Here is a 19290-nt window from a genome sequence, read left to right as displayed (position 1 = left end):
AGCCCTCCTGCTTGCAGAAACCTGTGAATTAAAACCCCATCATCTCACAAGCAATATTATTTTTTTTCCACTTTAGAAATAACTGCCTTTATTGTGCTGAATGCAAAATGTTTCACGTTCCATAGGTGTAAATGCATATAAAACAGCTGCTGTGCTCTTTATTTCCACATTCCTAGATGTTTTTTAAAAAGTTTTATCTTTAATATCTGCACTTATCCTCTCATATCGTTATTTGGAGCAATGCATTGTGTCATGCTAAAAAGCTATTGATCTCTTTTAAATGGCTTTCTAGACCACTGCGCAATACTGCACTTATTAAAGGAGTAATTTTTTGTATAAAAGTTTTTTGTGTTTTTGTTTAAATGTTACCACATGCGGCACTGGCTATTTCATAGAGTAATTATTTTGACAAATAATACAGATGCTTTAGAACTGATTTTGGTTACCTTACTGTGTTTCAAATGATTTTTAAATAAAACTTTTTTTCCTCCCTTACATCCAGGGACTTATTGGCATGAGCATACCAAAGCCTCAGGTGTATGATAAATCACCAGAGTAAGCTTTGCTTGTGTTCAGGCTACCTTCACAGATGTTTCCACTTAGGAAGTTTCAGCCCTCAGCTTTACTGACAAGTTTCCCATTAATTATTGGAAGTTCACATCAAAGAGCGGATAATTACTGCTATTAATAAATGGAATGCATTCTCTGAGCATCTATTTCAGGTGTTTGCTCGAAATTTCAGCATTAAAGCGGTTGCAGGATATTTTTCCCTGTTTTGCTGGAGCACTGGAAAGCATCCGACTGGTTGGTCCCCAAGCAATACCTGCTACTTCACGTTTCCAGGTCGGCCTTGCATTACTGAATGCTTACGAAGTACACGATCCCTTGCTGGATAACCCTTAGTTCTGGAGCACACGTATTTTCAGCCTGAATTAATAACGTTGTGGATTGAGGACAGAAAAGGCAGTGATTAATTCATATGTTTCATTTTAGGCACTGAAGTCATTTGGATTTCTTACAGCAGGGAGAGCTGAGCGGGTGTATGAGTCTTGTGGTATTGGGACATATGTGAATAGCTGTTTAATATCAGTTGTCACTATCTTGTGTGATTTTTTTTAATGTGGTTGATTTCAGTGGTTTATATAAAAGTATGAAAAGCTTTTGCTTCAAATTAGAAGCAAAAATTTTAATTATATGCTACAGAATATCCTCACGAGTGAATCTGATGTCACACTCATGGGAAATTCACCACCCAGGCTGCAGACAGCGCAATCACCGCTCATCGCTTCGCCGCGCCCGGGGGTGGCAAGGGGCAAAAGGAAAATCTTGCTGCACGCCGTGTTACGTTATCATTAAGCCTCGGACCCCTTCCAACTGGCAGCTTCTCAGCAGAACTTGATGGATGGTAATATTTGTGGGAAAACACGTTTTTCTCCCCTCCTTTCCTTTACCAGGAAGGCTTCATGATGTGTGCAGCTGAGCCAGAGAAGGGCCAGCTCGGTCTCCAGTTGGCTGTGGGTAGATGCTTGCGGGAATGCCCACCACCATATCTTTCATCAGAAAGCCATGATGCATGATCCACTGCAGGAGCAAGAGTGTTATTTAGCCCGGGTTCCCTGAACCAGGGCTGTGATCAGAAGTTGCATGAGCATCAGGACATCCTTGTCCAAAAACTGGCTGTGCAGCTCCTTTGCTGAGCACTGCCGGGTCTTCACGCTGAACAAACGTGTTGGCTAAGCCACAGTTGGCAGTATGGGTGAGCTGCCTTCATGCTGCTACATCTTCAGTCTGTGGTCACAAAGGGAGCAAAATTCCTAGTCTAAACACCTCCAAAAACTTAATTTGCAATAGATTGATTTTGTAGCAGAAGAGATGAGTAGTAAATGATTGTTGAGGGAAGTAGAGAAAGGGCTACTGATGTGAAAAATGCATTCCTAGGGGAAAAAGCCTTGCCAGCTGAACTGTTGGAAAATTTAAAATGAAAGATTGCATCCTGTGAGCATGGTGGTGGTTGGTTTTGGTTTGGTTTTGTTGTGTTTTTCTACGATCTTCTGGCTAGAGGAGAAGACAGACGGGGCTGGATTTAGGGTTGTCTTTTTGTTGATGGTTTTCATTGCTGACAATGGGATGTTGACGTGAATAAAAATAGAACTGTGAGGCTTAAATTATTAGATATTGCTTCATAACATTATTGTGTCTGGAGTTTCAGGAATCTTCTCTAGCACTCCTGCCCTGCAGATGTAGTGGCAACAGTTGTCCAGACACTGCAGCTGGAGGGGGTGGAATACCCTGGGACAGAAATAATTAGTGTACTTAATTCCCTGCCAAGAGAAATTGGTTTGATGGATGGGACAGAAAACAAGGAATGAAGAGCCCTGCAGTTCTAATCCTGCTGGTGCTGCCACCAGCATTGCTGCTGCCAGTGCCTTGTGAGCAGGTCTGTGTGGCTTTGCTGCTGATCCCAGCCTTGCTTGCACATCCAAATGCTGCAGTAATCCAAACAGCTCACCTGCATGTCTGCAGGTTATTTCACCTCTTGTGTCATGTGGGAAATCAAGGGCAAGGAATGGCAGTTGCTGTGCTCCTGGAAAATAGTTAAGAGTTTGCAGACAATTGCTTTTTTTCCTTTTGAACTCGGATGTGTAGGGTTTCCAGGTGCTCCCCTCTGCCCCTTGGTCACCTGCGTAAGGCTGTTTATGTAAATGGGGTGGAAGCAATAGCTCCTGCCTGGCACTTGCATGGAGAGCACCTGGTCACCAGCTCAGCTGGATTTCATGGGGAAGGTGATGACTTCCTGAGATATGCCACAGCTGAGGGGAGGTCCATGAGGCTCTGAGATACGGTGTGAGGAGAGGTCTGTCTGGTCCAAGGCTGCTACAGCAGCTTTGTGGGGCGATCGCAACCAGCTCCATCTGCAGGGAGACTGTGCCAAGGAGACCTGGGAATCACTGGTGTTAATGGAAACCTGGAAGGGGCGAGGTGAGTGGCATCTGAGGCTAATTTCCTTCTCCAGTCGAGAGAATTATAGTGCAAAGCCACCCACCGGGGTGATGGGAGAGGTGGTAAACTGGGGCAGTGGCATGGCCCAAAGCTGGTAGCGGAAGACCAGAGGCTTCCTGCAGAGCGTGTGGCACGTGTTTAGTCTTGCACAGTCATTTCTGAAGAGTGCAATTATGTAGTTACTTTGCCTTGGGTAAATATAGATTTCAGCTAGCACGAGTTTGAAGTGGATGTTGTAATTCTGGGAACATATATCTGTTTTAATTTCCTTTCTAAGATTTTCTTGATCGCTCCCTTGATACCTCTCCCATCAAATTATTCTCCTGACAGTTGAGCGTGACAGCTCAGGTCTCAAGTATATTTGCTCCTGTCCCAGATGAATTTGGGCTTGCAAGCTGTTTGGAGGGGACGTGTAAGGGAAGGTTGGCAGAGCAGCCACTGCTCTGTAAGCAAAAGGGCAAAACTGCGTTTGCCCAGGAATGCCTTTAGGCACAGAACCTCTGCCACCCACCCCTTGTAGGTGCTGAGGTGTGTTTGCTGCTGTGAAACTGAGCTGCAGAGCCAAACATGAGTGCTCCCGAGCAGAGGTGTGAATGTGTGGCATGGGCAGTCCTGTGCTTCAGGTAGTGACTGATGAAGAGCAGTTCTTACACTGCAGATACTGGATTGTGTCTTCAAGCCCTTTGGTTTGGCATTGCTGAGTGTAAAGAAACACTCCTAGCTAGGCAGGCAGGCAGTTATTATTTTTTAATCTTTGTACTCTGTTCTTCTGTCACTACTTGCAATTTCTTCCTCACCTGAATAATTCTGGCTAGTTAGATTTAACAAAATAGCGTGCAAAAAGGGAAACACGAGGGATATGGTGCTGTGTGCAAAGATTCAGGAAGGGTTTAGAAGTAACACTGAATTACGATTTCACCTGCTGTGGTCATACAAACCCATGTGCTGCACATGAGCAACCAGTCTGTGTTCATGGCCCCACCTGTGCAGAAGCTGTAAATGATTATTTTTTTTAATAGTATAAAAAGAACTGTCCCATCTTCGGGCACTGCTTGAGGGTGAATGTCCACAAGAAAATGATAGAGGAGAAGGTGCCCCCCCCTGCTCGCTGGTTTTAGATCACCCAGTGATTCTGTGCAAGCTGCATCCCTCCCATGACTTCCAAAACTGGTCTGCATCAGTGTCACAGCAGCTCATCTTCCTGACGGTGGCAACTGGAGAAAGTCTTTCTGTTTGTCCAGGCAGAGAAATACTTTTGAGAGCTTCCTTTTGGGAAAATGTCCTTGGAGAAATATTTTTGTGTTTTTAGCATGTAATGAGATTGACTGTTCAGTAGCAGACAATAGCTCAGAAAATAAAGAAGGATATGTATTATTTTTCAAGTGTTAGGAAAATTAGGGAAGGAATTCTGAGCTGGCATTATCAAATGTAAAACTAATGAGTAATATTTTCCAAAAAAAAAATGGGGTGGCTCACGACTTCCAAGGACCTTACTTCTTCATTAGGCAGTATTAACAGGAGTAATTCTCACAGAAGATATGCAGTTACTGTCAGGTAACCTTGGCTGTGAACTTGATCTGGTAGTTCTTTATTTAATGAAGTCCTATGGTATCTGCAGAACTGTCTGCTGATGGAGGTCAGAGCAAAGATGCAGGTCCTCCAGATGAGGAAATGTACGTGACAACACATGCAGTGCTCCGCTTTCCTCTAGGTTTGATGTCTTCAGGGTAAAGTGACTGTAAATTTACAAGCTGCCTACATTTTGTCATAAACCCAGCCCCTGTGTAGGTGTGAGCTGCCTGAGGGTGCTGGGCTGGTGGCTTGGGTTGTGATGAACTGGAGGGGCCTTGGCTGGCCAGTGTGGCCTGCAGCTGGTTGTACCCTTTGGAAGCATTTTGCCTCTCCTGTCCTCACGGGGCTGCTCTGTGGTGCTGTGTCCAGCCATGTCCCTTCTGTAGAGGTGGCTGATGCTGGGCCCCCACAGCCCCCGTCACCCTCCTGGGCCCTCTGCAAGTCCTTCCCACAGCACAACCCGTTTTCAGGCACAGGAAATAAAGGGCCTACAAACGCCAGTTTATCGTGCCCTTTGGGCGAAAGCGAGTTAAATATTTGGAATATATTAATGCTAAATAGCCTGTGTTGCTAGGTCTAATTTCCGCTGAAGGGAAGCACGTTCCTATTTACTTAAAACCGATGAAGCCATCGCCATGGCTGGGCCTGTGGCACCTGTGTGGCTATCAGCAGGAGCCCGTTGCCACAGTTACCCAGTGGGACCCCCACCGTGATCAGGACAGGGTTGGGGGCTTGCTGTCACCCTGCCACCCACCCTGGGGGTCACGACATCCCCCCACTCTGTGCCCGGCCCCAGAGCCCCCATTTTGGGGTGTTTGTTGCTGCCTCGCGGCCCGGCCGCGTTTAGCGAGGCTTCGTTATTTTTGCAGAGCAGATTTCGGTGTTTCCTTTAGAACCATCATAAACAGTTAAAACAGCGAAACCGCAGCTGTCAAAATAAATAACTGCGCTTTGTGTTGCTTTATCTTTTTGTTTTCTTACGGCGCTGAAAGTTGCTTATTCCTAAAAATGGAATCCACAGCGATTCTAGCAGCTGCTAGCTCAGATTAATGAGGGTGCCTGTCTCCGGCGCTCTTGCCAGCATCTGAGATTTTCGAGTTTAACAATATCTCCCCGTGTTGCAAGGAAACACAGTGAATGGCATCTTAATAAGAGCAAGCCTTGATGAATGCCACATCTGGCTGTTAATCAACATAAACCTAGACTTAGCTGATAAAAATGGTAAATATAATGTCTAAAACTGTGTTTTAAGTGCATGTTATAATTGGGTATTTACTCCTGTTATTTTGTAAGTAGCAAGCCGAGCTTCTTCATGCTGGTGTTTGACACCCGTGGAAGCGTCTCTGGGTGACTGCTGTTCATCCACACTTCGTAGCAGCAGTAAACTATTAAGGCAGGCTGAGGAAAGAGCTCAGAGAAATGACCTGAGATCTTAAGGCTCCTGCAATTATTTCTTTCCTCGCAGTGTATCCTGGTGAAGACTGATAGGCAATTTGATTGAGGCAGAGAATTCCTGTGAAAGGCAATGTTAGGGCAATGTTTAGGCTGCCTTAAGGAGAGGGGAAAAAAAAAAGAAAAAAGATAAAATTGTATGTTTTTTATATGTTACTTAATGATTTTAGCTGTTTCTGGAGGATAGGGTGCAGAGGTCATCATTTGAAATCTTGACTTCAGGCCCGTAGCATTTTAATTTGCTTTTCTCTGAAGCTGGAAATGGCAGCTTTTGGGTACAGGCTGCTGCGGGTGGTTCTGCAGCCCGCGACTGCCTTCCCTCGCTCTGAAATCCATTAGCTGAGTGGCTTGAGAGGTGTCCTGAGGACACTTCTGGCTTTTTTCAAAGCAGGAAATGATGAGAAGAACACCAGCGTCTACAGTGGGTGGGTTTTGTTTCTGTGGTGAGCTGTCTTAATATGTGGCAACAGGTTTGCCAGGTCAGTTGTGTTGGAGGTTTCACGTTCCTGCAGGCAGACTGATCATCTGAACGGTCCCTTGCGGATCTGGAGTGAAAAATGTTGCTGTTGCTGGAAAGACTTGTTGAAGTATTTCTGATTTCTTCTGTTGTTTGTAATTTTAATGTCCTGTGTGTTAGCTTTGTTGTTCCAGCACTGAATTCATTGATTGCTAATCTAGTTCACCTCTTTCTTTGTATCAACAGTGCTCGAAGACTTGGCGAGTAGTTCAGGTCTCTGAACATCAGCATTTCTGCTTGTTTGTGTATTTGCTCATCTCTTTGTACTGTACAGGGAGAGAACAACTTCCTAATGCAGTTGACTTTTTGGCATTTGTCCTGTAATTGCCAAAAAAACTGCTGCTTCCTCCTACGTATCCATCAGATCTCTTTAAAGTCAGATGGGTTTTGAAAGCAGCTTTTTGATTTCCTGAGGTCCGCGTTTGGTCTTCCTTCCTCCTGCTCCCCCTTTCTTCCTTTGTTCTTCGAGGTTAAAGCTGTGGGTGTTGAGGTCCCGTTAGTCATTTTGGCCACTTCTGAGATCTTCATGTTGAAAAATGCCTGGATTAAACCATTCCTGAATTGCAGCAGGTTTACGTCACTGAGGCTACACTGGTTGAGTTACTTCAGGGTGATGTAGCTGAATGGAGAGCCCTGTTTACTTCTGCTGGGACTGAGGGGATGTCCTAAAGGACACAGCAATATCAGTTTTCTTATCTAATCCTAATCCCCCAATATAGCCTTCACTATGGACAGAGCAAATCCCCTTTTAGAATCAGAAAACGGATCAAAAATATTAGAGGTACTGTAGTGATTATTGTTGTGCTGTCTTGTATTAGTAGTATCCTCTGTCTTTTTTTATTATTATTTTTTTTTGTCTCAAGCACAGAAGATGCTGAAGGAATGTAACAAAGCCCCACATGTGGATTAAAGTAGTTTCTGGAATTAATCGCTGCCAAAGGAAATGGACCCTACTCTCCTCCCCTTCCCGGTGGCTGCTGGCTCGAGCACCGCTGCTGTTGCGTTAGATGAGTGTGGTCGGTGGGATCAGGGCTGTGCGAACACTGAGTTTGTCCCGGCTTCAGCCCCATGCCTTCAATCAGGGCTGGAGCTACCTCGGGCACTCGCTGCCCAAAGCATTTGGAGCACGAGCTCTGCAGGTGGTGGGTTTTGTGCAGCTGCGTGGGGATGAGTGGTGGTCATGCCAAGCAGGGGGACCCTGACCCTGGCCGGCATCCCTGGCCTGTGCACTGGTGAAACCAAGGGGCAGTGCCCACTAACGAGTGTGCAGTGTTCTCCTTGCCTCTGAGTCTCCTTACCACCTGGACCTGGCTTTTCTTTCCTGCACCAGGGTTGCCTTTCATGTTCAGACTAAAAGCTGGCCATTACCTGCCCATGGTCTTCTTCGCTCCTGTGATTCCTCAGCTGGTTGGGGCATTGGATGGGTTAGGGTTAGTGGGTTGGGCAGTTTTTTATTTTCCCTACTTGGTATTTTCAAGGGAATATGTTTGAGAGAAATTTAGGGAGGCAGAGAAAACTTTAATCGGGAGGTTTAATTCAAGCTGGCAGGGAAAGCTGCACAAGGGAGTTGCTCCTTGGTGAGTATTTCTCATCTCCTGCAAATGTTGGTGTCAAAGCACGTGCTCGCATGAGGTTAAAATGTGAGCTTTTAAGGGCAATGGGAATCTCACATGATACTGCAGGAAAAGTTTGTCTAATACGCTCTTTATTTCATGACTTGCTTTATAAGTCTGCTAGCAAAAGAGGTTGCCAGGTGCCTTCATGGTATTGGTTTTAATTTGCTCTCGCTTGAAGTGTACAAGTGGGGGAACGATAGGTTTGAAATGGTGAGGAAAGCAGGCTGGTTGAGCTGTTAGGCTCCCATGTTGCCATGCTAACCATGTTAACAGCTGCTAATGGTTTCTTAAGCTGCCAAAGCAGCCTGAAGATAGATTTAACACCCAACAGACACCTGTTTTTAGCAATTTAGCTCCACAGGCACATGGCACAGTACTGCAGGGGTCCTGTCCATAAAGAACAGATAAAATGTGTTCAACAGGTTGCTTGTAAAGGTGGAAATTGCTGGCTTTCTACTTCGTATTACGACTTTCTTGTTGGAGAGTAAGGAGGAAAAGCACGGCAAGAAGGCACGGTCTGGAAGAGATGAGCACTAGAGGGATTTCTTGGTGCTTCATACTCACTTCTGTCTTCCGGAGGCCTTTCTTAGCATCTTTCCATCTGTCTGAGGACCCTCATTTCCCATTCCACCTCAGAGCCCGCCTGGAGCCAGGCCAAGCTGCACAATGACCTTCCCAGCAGTGTCAGCCCCCAGGCAGTGTCTGAGCTCCCGCCTGCTGATCCCAACACTGCCTCAAGCACCCTGAAGGAAGGTTTGTGCTGGTTGCTGCCGTTCCTGCCTCCTGCACTGCCACCAGACTGCGACTGTCACCACAGGGCAGGGGGGCATCCACGTCCTGCGGGGCTGCAGGCCCAGCTCTGCACAAACCCACTCCAAGCTCAGCAAACAGGAGGCTTTTGAGACACAGATTTTGGGCTTTTCCAGTCACACAGCAGGAATGTGTGTAGTAACTACTGAATCCTGAACAACGCCAGACTGTTCTGGTTTGGTAGGTGAGGGTTCAGCCTTTGCCTTTCTCGTCCTTTGGGTATGTTCTGCTTTTGCTTATTTTCTTTCAGGCCCAAACCTCCTGACTCTGTGCACTTGGCTGTGCCATCACGTATTCTTTTCATGTGATCAGCGTGGGTTTACAGGAAAAAAAACACCAGAGAATGGTAACTGGCCTTTAGTTATATCATGGACTTCAAAGCGATCAGCACAGAAAGGATAATTGGAAAGAAAGTCCCTTTCAGGTTATAATTATTTGTCCCAGGAACCAGAGTTCCTTAGCGGTGATGCATATTTTCCCTTTTGTTTTCCCAGTGCCATGGGAACCTGGCAGTAGAAGGTCTCTGCTGGTATGCGCAGCGTATACCTGAACCTCCGCACGGGGAAGTGTAGGAATCACGGTGCTGGATCCCGACCAGTGATCCATCGAGACTTGTTTCCAGCAGCACCAGAGCCAGCTGCTTCAAAGGAAAACAGAGCACTCTGCAGTAGGCAGGTTATCGTTTTCACAGGGAAAGCTTCCCTTGCAAGACTCCTGTCAGCCAGGGATTGTTCTTTGCCTTCGGGCTTTTTTGTTTCAAGCCTTTAAAGCTGCTCGCTTTTCTTCCACTGGAAATCGGTTGAACAAGAACCCTTGCAGAGCACTTTGCTGTGCCCTAGTGCAACAGGTAGCACCACGTTAACTGGCTCGTATCATCTGGTCGTGGTCGTGTCGCTTTGCTCATGGCCTTTCCTTCCGTTTTGCTTCTGTTCTTTGGCTCCTTGTTTCACAGTCAGTCCCTTCTGTCACTTCCCATCTCACTTATGAAATTCTCCCCATGGTTTGTGGACCATTGCAGGATGCCCAGCTTTTGTTCTCCTTCCATCTTTGTGGTCTGCCCAAATCACACCGATCTTTGTCTAAGTTTACTGATGGCCATCATGGAGCCTGCTTGTAGTAACCCATCGGGGGAAATGGGGTGAGTCCTGCCTGCAGGAGCTGGGTCCAGTGGAGCTGTCAAAGCTGCTGGTGGCGTGTTTTGGGGCCCAGCACCGAGCTCAGCTGTGCCTGCAGGAGCCTGCTGGGGAACCCTGGAAAGCCACTGCCATCTCTTGGCTGTTCACCCGATGCTCCTTCTCAGTTCACCAAGATTTATGGCCCTGGTCTTGCTGCAGTTGGTCGTGTGAAGGTTTTGAGGGGTGTCTTGATGCTGAGAAGTCAAAGAGTAGGCAGCAGCCACTGTGGTTACACGTCTGTGGAGATGAAGAACATCTCACTGGCAAGCAGCAACACTTGGATGTTCTCCTCACCTTGGTGGCCATGCCTGAGGGATGCTGGTGCCCGTGGGTTCAGATGAACACAGAGGAAATTATTTTTGTTACTTTAAGATGGAGTAATTAAATACAGTATATATGGATCCCTCAAAAATGACAGCCGCCCACAGAGCTAAAAACAGGAAATCCATTAACTTCATTATTTAAAAAATAAAATAAAAATCTTCCCAACTGATTCCTCTGTCACTTAAAGTTCTGCATGGAAGGAGGGCTAATTTAACGCTGCATTAACTCACTGTTATCACCCTCCTGTTACCTAAGTAGTTTCTAATGACTACCCTGGAGAGCACTTGGAAGCTTTTAAAAGTTTTTATGCTAAATTTTTTTTTTTCTGTGTGGTTTATACTTTAAGAACAAAAGTTATTGATAACATTTTTCCAAATCTTCCAACAACATGAAAAACTACTCTGTTGCCTGCAGAAACGCGAAGCATCTCTAGTCTATAATCTCTGGCAAACAAGGAATTTGAAATGTTAAGTGGTGAGATGTGCAAAAACGGATGGGGCAGAGTTTGTGGGACGCTAGAGCAGATTTGGGCTTGTGGGTGTTTGCAGTAGCAGCGTGTCCCCGGGGGGCAGGAGCGGGGCCATCCGCCCTTGCCCAGGATGAGATGCCAAAGGGGGCTCTGTCCTTAAGCCCTCTGAGCTTTGGCTTTCAGAGCTCTGAAAGGAGACCCCGTGGGGCAGGCAGCTTAGGAGACCTGCCTCTTTGTTCGGAGGCCTTTAAGTGAAAGGCACCGCCGGATTGAGAAGCAATAAATCATTTTCTTCCCTCATTGTCTTTTCTTCAGAACTGTGGCAGGCTGATCTCTTCCTTTTTTAATCATCTCTCCTCCTTTCTCGGCCCAGGTTAAGATGTGCTTCTGAGGTCAGCATCTTTTGCACTTGGGATTGTGTTGGGGAAGGGGAGGAGGGTGACTTCAGAATGAAGCATACTCGTTGCTGTGCGGTATTTTCAAGTCTTAAAGTTATGACTTTCTGCTTAATATCACTTGAAAGGAGATCTTTGCTTTATGTCTCAGGTGTTTGGTCACTGACAAGTCAGAGGAACCCACTCCGGGCTCTCTCCCACCGTAGCAGAGGAGATGCAGAGCGCAGAAGCTGTGCGGAGCTGGAGTTTCACCATTTGGGACACATCCATGGCTCCAGCTGCATGTGGCCATTCACACAGCCTGTACAAGGGATTTCGGAAAATTTTAAAGAAAAACACAGTGCTTTAGGTTAGCAAAGAGTTGGTCTTCCAGAGCTCTGAGCTGCAAGCTGTGATTTTGGAAAATGCTTGTGAATAAATGTGTACGCAGTGCTGCTGCCCTGGGCTTAGCTTTTGGTGGTTGATCGGAAGACCTAAATTATTTCCAAGTTAAGCCTTGCGTGTCTGCTCTCGCCAATAGAAGATATCCAGAACTGCCCTGTGACATTATTAGTGGGTTTTTCATGTTTATAGAATGACTTTGCAACTGCGGGGAGATCTGGTGTATCTATTAGGAACTGCCAGGAATCTTGTCCATAGGGAGCCCTGGGAAACCTTTTAAACTTGACACAAACTTGAACATTTCTTGCATGTTGCTTTATTGCAACTCAATTTTTCAGTGATATCTGGAAAGCTAGAGAGCGAAGGGGCTGAGTCTCTGCCGCCTGGATAGTTTTGTAGTCCTCCTGGAAAAGGAGAAATGACCGCAGAAAAAGGAAAAAAATAAATAAAAAGGGAAGGACAGCTGCTGGCGCTGCCTCGCAGAGCACACGGTGCTTCTGGGCTGCACAACATGACCGATGGCAATGTGAACTGCTGCACAGCAAAGCGATTTGCCCAATATCGCTGCGTTTCAAGGCTTCCCTTCTGTAGTCTAAGCTGTGTGCATTGAGCTGCTGTGTGCTCTGCCTGACATGGCACCACAGCGAGCAGATCCTGCTCCTGGGGGTTCTTCCCCATCCTTCCCAGCCCCATGTTGGTCCCGGGGGCTGGCTGGTGAGCCTGTTCTGCTCCTCTGCTCACCACGTTGCAGCAGGTGGTAGCTAAGACATGTGGTTCTCCTGCATTTAAGCCAAACCCAGTTGATACTGGTGATAATTTTCCCGTGGATTTTAGTCTGGACATTATTTCACGCTGGAGATAAAAATGGTGCTTGTAGTTAGCTGACAAGCAGGGCATTTTAACTTAGCAGAGGACATACTGGTAAGGCACTTCAAAACGATGCAGCTCTGTAAAGTTAGGACCTTTGCTTTCCTTAGAGGAAGTTCTTGCTATGAGTGATGAAAGCTGTAATGATTTACAGTTCCTTTTCTTTTTCTTTCTTTTTTTATAAGTAAGGAAAAAGGAGAAATGCTTATCTTCCCTGGGTGTGTGTTTTTTTCATCTGTTCGTTTGATTTCTCTTTCACAATTGGAAGAGGGCTGGGTCTGACCTAGCTCCTTTAGGGCACTCATACTTACTAAAGTATTTGTCAGCCCGGTTCAGTGCATTTCCCAACCTGAGCTGTATTTCTGCCAGCAGGAGATCAGTAGCAGGAGGCAGGGGAAGCTCGGGGAGGAGCAGCCGGGTGCCCAGGGAAAGTGCTGGAGCTCAGCACCTGGGTGCTCAGCACCGTGCTTGTGCCTGGCCGTGAGTCTGGCTCCATCAGCGGGACTGCCCGTGCTGGTTGCGACGAGTGCTTGCAGGCTGAAGCCCTTAACCAGAATATCCTGAAGCCATCAACGTATCCGATGCTATTTTCAACAGGTGTTTTAACGCTACAGCTTAAATTCTATCATACCGAATTTCAGGGAGGTAGGGAGGAGAGGCTCAGGAGCGGTTAATCTGATTCCAGTGCGAGTCGGTCCGTATTGGGTATCTTCCCTGTGCTGGCTGCCAGCGAGTGTGACACCCAATATTCATAGGGGGACAGCTGCGCTGTCCGCGCTGCGGCCCCTCTGTGTGCTGGCTGCAAGCTATAAAATGTGTGTACATCGTAGGAGCATTTGTCTGCGCCGTGCAGACCTGCCCTCTATAAATTTTGTGTGTTGATGTGTACAAGGAGAAGCAGTTTTCTGTTATTCTTTGACCCATATTATAGAAAGAAAAAAATAAAATAAATTCTGAGCTATGGATACTACAGCTAGGTATTGTTCTTTGGTTTTAATCAACTGCTTTTTTTTTTTCTCAGAAGAACAGATGAATTGAAAATAAGAACCTTTATTATCTTTGGGCCTTTCGTCTGGCCAGCTCTCTGTCCTCTGGCTCGTGGCTTTCTCCCCTGCTGGACGTGCAAACAGAAACCTGGCCAGGGGCGCGGGAAGCCGAAGGTGCAGCCCTGGGCTGGGTGGGGAGGGCTTCTCGTGGCTTTCCTCGGGAGCCGTGGGCAAGCTGCGATCCCTTGGATGTTTTTTTCATCACGTACTTGACGGTAAATAATAAAGATGAAAATTGGAAACTTAATGATATAATGCTACATAATCTATATTCCGTTAGAAATAATACCCTCTATAGGGAGCCATAATGGTGCTGCTTTGGACTTTTCTGGAGACTGTTCATACCAAATTGGCTTTTTTTCTACATGTTAAGTACCAGTAATGTTTTCCACAGCACATCAGATGTTTCTGCCAAGGAGTATGCTCCCTGCTGAAGAACTTGGTGAGGCAGCACGGTGGAGGCTCTCACAGTTCCTCCTTCAAATGGTTTTTGACTCCAGAGATCACTTGATGTTGAGCTAAATTTCCTAGCTGAGAATTTGGATGAATGGTTTTATTTAATTTTGAAGAAAAACATTTGAAAACCCTAAAAAGAAAAACGGGAAAGCTTTTTTATTATTTTTTTTTATTATTGCTTCCCTATCTTCCCTTCTTGCCTCCTGTTGTGCCCCCCCAGCACCTCTCCACTTCTCCCCGCGCTCCCTCCCCGGTGGAGACCTCATAAAATGCCAAACTCTGGATTTTGCTGCATCAAGTTAGGAGCATGGAACAAACATTCGCAACGCGTGTGAGGCAAGTGCAGCCACCATTGGCAGTTTATTTTATTTCTTTTTTTTTTTTTTTCTTTTTTTTTTTCAAAAAAAAAAAAAATTGGCTCCCTCTCCTGCTGCGCGGGAGATAACAATGGCGCATTGTGCCGCGCTGCAGCTGCTGAAATTTGACTAGATCCAACTGAAGAAAACAGGAGCAGGTGGGTCAACAACGTGACCCTTTCGTTCCCAGCAGTATCAGTGTGCGCCAGGGCCGGAGGGATGGGGGGCCGAGGTGAGCCCCGAGTTTCAGCCCAGGCGTGAGGATGAATTGCTTCGAGCTTGGAGGATGCGAGTTGCCTTGCTGAGATGACCTCGATGCCTCTAAGGACCGCGGGGTTTGCTGCCATTTGTAAAAACAGGTTTCACTCTGAAAATGCTAGGGAAGTGTCACTGTAGGTGGTAAATCAGCACCACTGCAGGCGAGAGGTTGCTGCTCTGTTACTGGCACTGGTGCTCAGTTCCCATTTTGTGCTGGTTTCTCTGTGGCTGCCGTACAGGTGCTGTGAAAGCCTCCAGCACCGAGTGCCTGCCCTCAGCTCCCAAAATTGGGGCATTATTTGGGTTACTTGACTTTTTCCCCCTTTAAGTCTTCACAGGTCACGGTAATAATTCCTTCAAGGCAGTGCTTTCACATTGCTAGAGCTGTCCCAAAGATGTCGGGGCTGGGATTTCCAGCAGCTTGGTGTGAGGTTCCCAGTATTTCGGTGGGGATGAAGGACGCGGTTGTGTCGGGCTCCTTTGCCTGGCCCAGTACATCTCAACACTGCCCAATTGTCAGAGAAAAGAGGGGGAAAACTCCAGTTGGAAAGGAAACCTACATGATAACCAAGTCACAGCTTTTCCTGCGGTCTTCCCTGCTGAGGTGCGATGACTTGGGTGATTCCTCGGAGGAGCTGCAGCACCTCCAGGCTCTGTGAGCCTCAGAAGTGTCAGTGAAAGGTGGCAAGGTCCAGCCACGTGGTTATGGCCTCGAACCTTCCTAAGACTGCAAAGGGGGTGAGTTTGAGGCTTTTAGGGGGCAGACGACAACAACTGTTTGTGAGTCAGCAGTAGAAACTCAGGGTTTCTCCTAGTGGGTCTTGCAGTCTTGCTTTCTGGCATCAGCTTACAAAAGGGTGAGGGCGAGATGGGGCAGAGCTCCCCCTGCTTTCTGCTCTGTGCTCTGGCTACGGCTGTGGTGAGTAAGTTGTAGTAGAAAACGTGATGCTCCCAGCATTTTGGATAATCCTATCCACAAGTGCTTGTAGTGCTTGTGGAGTAGCATCAGACAGTACTTTATTTGCACATGATTATAGCTGTAAGAATAACAACCTATAGTCATGGAGGAGTCCCTGCTAAAAACAGTTCACGTTTGTCTGACTTTTTTTTCTGAGCTGAAGGCTTAGCCCAGCCTGTAGTTTTAAGCTAAAACACAAACAGAAGTAGAAGACTGACTTTAGGGGAGAGAAACAGATCTCAGGGAGATCGGGGCCAACTTGGTTGTTGTATGAGCAGCTGGATGGATGAGGTGCAAATAAGGGAAGGGAAATTTTAATATCCAGAGGACATGGTAAAACTGGGGAGGCTGCAAAACCTTCCCCCGTTTTCATTTCTGGTGGCGAGGTGAGTCAAATGGGGAAGGGGAGAGTGGTGGCAGTGGGTAGGCGGCCGCTGTGGGCGAGGAGGAGATGGATGGAGGCTGCAGAGGGGCTTCCACGGCCGAGGGCAGGAGCTGTGACTGCGCGGGTGAGGCGTGCTAGCATGGAAAATTGATCTGCATGACCACATTACCAGCTGTGGTTGCTCAGTGCATCAGGAAGAGGGCCGTTAATAAATCAGAGGCTCTCCGTGCATGTCTGCATCTCAGACTTGTTTTTTAGCAGGAACTTGGTGTGATCTGATATGAGGGTCAGCAGCGGAGTGAAGGACAGCAGCACACAGCACCAAAGCCTCATCCATGCTAGCAAATCTGCCCATCACCATGCACGGATGCTGGAGCCGAACGAGATCTAGCTGCAAGCGGAGGAGGTTTAGACAGAGACTTCTGAAATGCTGCTGTGACCGTAGTTTGTCCTTGGCTGCACTTGCAGCAAAACCCTGTTTGGTGCCGGCTCAGCTGCACCCGCTGCCAGCCCCCGTTGTCAGCAGCGGGTAATTTAAGAGGCTTCCACCAACAGCTGGGGAGCACTGTGTGCCGCGGTCCTCGCGCCGCGCTGAGCTGTCCCCTGGCTGGCACGTCACATCGTGCTGTTGGACTGGCAGCCGGGTGGTGGTGCCAGGATCCCAACTTGTCGCTTTGGAACGAGGAGCACAGGTGCAGGCTGAACTGATGATCCTCTGAGGCGAGCCGCATACCAGGGAGGCTTCGGCTTCGCTTCTGCCACGCACGTGCACATGCGCGGCTCTCGGCGTGCTGGGGTGACCCGTGCCACGCACAAGAAACGTGGCACAGGACTGCTTGATCCCGCAGTGCTCTTTCAGCAGGCATCTTCCTGGGAGTTTGGATTAAAATTAAAATAGTGAAAATGTCCCCGTGCCCTGCGTGGAGAGGGGCGATGCTGCTCTCCAAAGGGAGGCACGGCTGCAGATCCAGAGGCTGTTTGGGGATGTGGAGGCTCCTGCCTTCCTACTCAGCCATCCAGCGTGCATAGCGTGTGTCTGCGGGGGGACACGGTCATTACCATATGAAAACGCTGATAACAGTGGGATTCTTGTGCAGGCAGAAACGCGTGAGATATACTACCATTTTGGTGCCAGTTAGACCCATAACTGCTATTTGTGGCTGGGTTTAGTAACAATTAACCTTTCACATTTTGTATTAGCCATTGCTTTCCTGGTGCAGCTGCTTTTATAACAATATACTTCGCTTCTCCTCCCAGAAGCGCTAATTTTGGCAGTTGGAGTATCTGTTCTAGAAAGCACAGGATGTATGGAGGAAGAGTGGAGATTTTCCAATAGCTGTTTTAAGTACAATATTTTTTTAAATGCATTTTGATTTAAGGAACCTTTTGCATTTTTTTTTTTTTAAGGAAATTCCATTACAGCTATTTCATATTTTAAAGCGAATTTAGCGTAGTTTTCCTTGTGTGACAAAGTCACATTGCACGTTCAAAAAAATGTTCGCTGTGTGTGCATTTCAGGTATCTCAAACTGGAGCTGAAATGAATTAATGCCTTTGATAAGTCGTCTTTTCCAAGCTGGGGGAGACAGAGTTGTAGCAGACCAAACTGTTTCTTCCACTTTACAACCAGCAGTGTCCTGGGGAGTCTTGGGAAAAGCGTGGTCATGAATGACCCATGGGTGCTGTCTGGTTTATTGTATGCAGTTATGTAGGTAAGAATATCAGTGTCCTAAATGGCTCTCACGAAGTTGTTGCTTTTTCAGGAATTGCCCTCTTTTAGGCATTTAGCATTTTTTAATGTCTTCAGAGTGCAATTGTATTGCACAAAAATATTTGAAAATTCAAGTGTGCGATTGGAAGTGGGACTAAGTTGGTGTAATGAATTTGAATTTGTTTTTGGCATCAGTATATTGTTACTTGATGTAGGGGAGGTTGAATTTCACCTGTCAAAACATAAATGCAATGTTCTGGCTCTTCCAGAGCAATCATTTCAATATTTATACTGTCTGCCGTGCTGGAGAAATAAAATGCAAAATGCAGATTTGCATGACATGGGCTATGGCCTGTCTTCTCCAAAGTGTTGTCACAGGTATCGGGTTATTGTGTCGTTACACGCCTGTGCTTTGATCTCAGACACACTGGTATTAACTCCAGAGTCCTTTTGCCAAATCCAGTAGTGTGTGAAACTGGCTTGATGGATGATTTGGACTTTTTTCATTATGATTTTTCTTCGTGATTAAAGATCCAAAGCTTCTGGTTGCACATTAATGCTGATGATGAATACGACCTAATGCAACTTTAATCATCCTCTTTTGAAGATGAAGACTGCCCTTTTTGGCTCGTGGCATGAATCCAGGGCAGCCAGCGGGATGGTGCTGCACAGGCCAGCAGAGATGTCATTCATCAGTGTCTGGGGCGTAGCAGGTTTGAGGAAAACCTTCCACGTGCATTCATCAAACGCTGCTGGTTTTAGACAATGGTGTGTGACACGAGGAGATTTCAGAGCAGGTTTACTGCAAAGGCTTGGGGGCATGCTGGCTGCATTTCCACTTTCTGTATTTTTAGGGTAGAATGATTACAGGCTTCTGGTTGTGCTAGGGGTGGAGGCACTGATGAATAAACGAGGAGCCCATCAGTGAGAGGTGGGCTTCCTTCCCTGCAGCAGCGGTCACAGCCAGGACACCACTGGCTCTGATCACTCATGTTCCTGGGTCACTTTGCCAATTCCCAGGGCACTTAAGCTGCATTTTCTTTTGCTTCGTAATAGGACATGCACTTTCTCTTGGTTCTTGTTGAATGAAATAACCACGTAAACAACACAAGTATCGGCACGTGCTCTTGAAGGAAAAACAGCAAAGCCCAAAGTGTAGGTGCACGTCATCGGTGCTGTCAGACTGGAAAAACAAAGATAACGCATGCCCAGAGAAGCTGTGGATGCCCCATCCCTGGGGGTGTTCAAGGGCAGGCTGGATGGGGCTTTGGGTCGTCTTCCAACCCAAACCATTCTGTGACTCTGTGAGCATACAGACTTGGGTATTAACTATGGAATTGGTGGGAAATGCATTTACTGATGTACAGCGATGTATTTTTCTGGAGTTGATGGTGTTGCTTAAAGCATCTGAATTCATATAGCGAAGGCAGCGTGTGATGTGTGAATTAGAACAGAATTGGCAGCCAAGTTCCCTCAAGTCAAATTTCAAAAGCATTGCAGTTTTTTTTTTTTTCCTATTTGTGTATTTTAAAGTTGTTAAAGG

At 46.8% G+C, this 19290-nt stretch overlaps 1 protein-coding gene across 1 annotated transcript in view; it reads left to right on the top strand.

The window, feature by feature from the left end:
* The window catches only part of LMF1 (lipase maturation factor 1), a 185193-nt gene that overhangs the window by 28609 nt on the left and 137294 nt on the right, over positions 1-19290 (top strand). The window lies entirely within an intron of this gene.

Source organism: Aythya fuligula, chromosome 15 (assembly GCF_009819795.1).
Source record: "Aythya fuligula isolate bAytFul2 chromosome 15, bAytFul2.pri, whole genome shotgun sequence".
Lineage (NCBI taxonomy): Eukaryota > Metazoa > Chordata > Aves > Anseriformes > Anatidae > Aythya > Aythya fuligula.
This window is presented reverse-complemented; position numbering and strand designations above follow the sequence as displayed.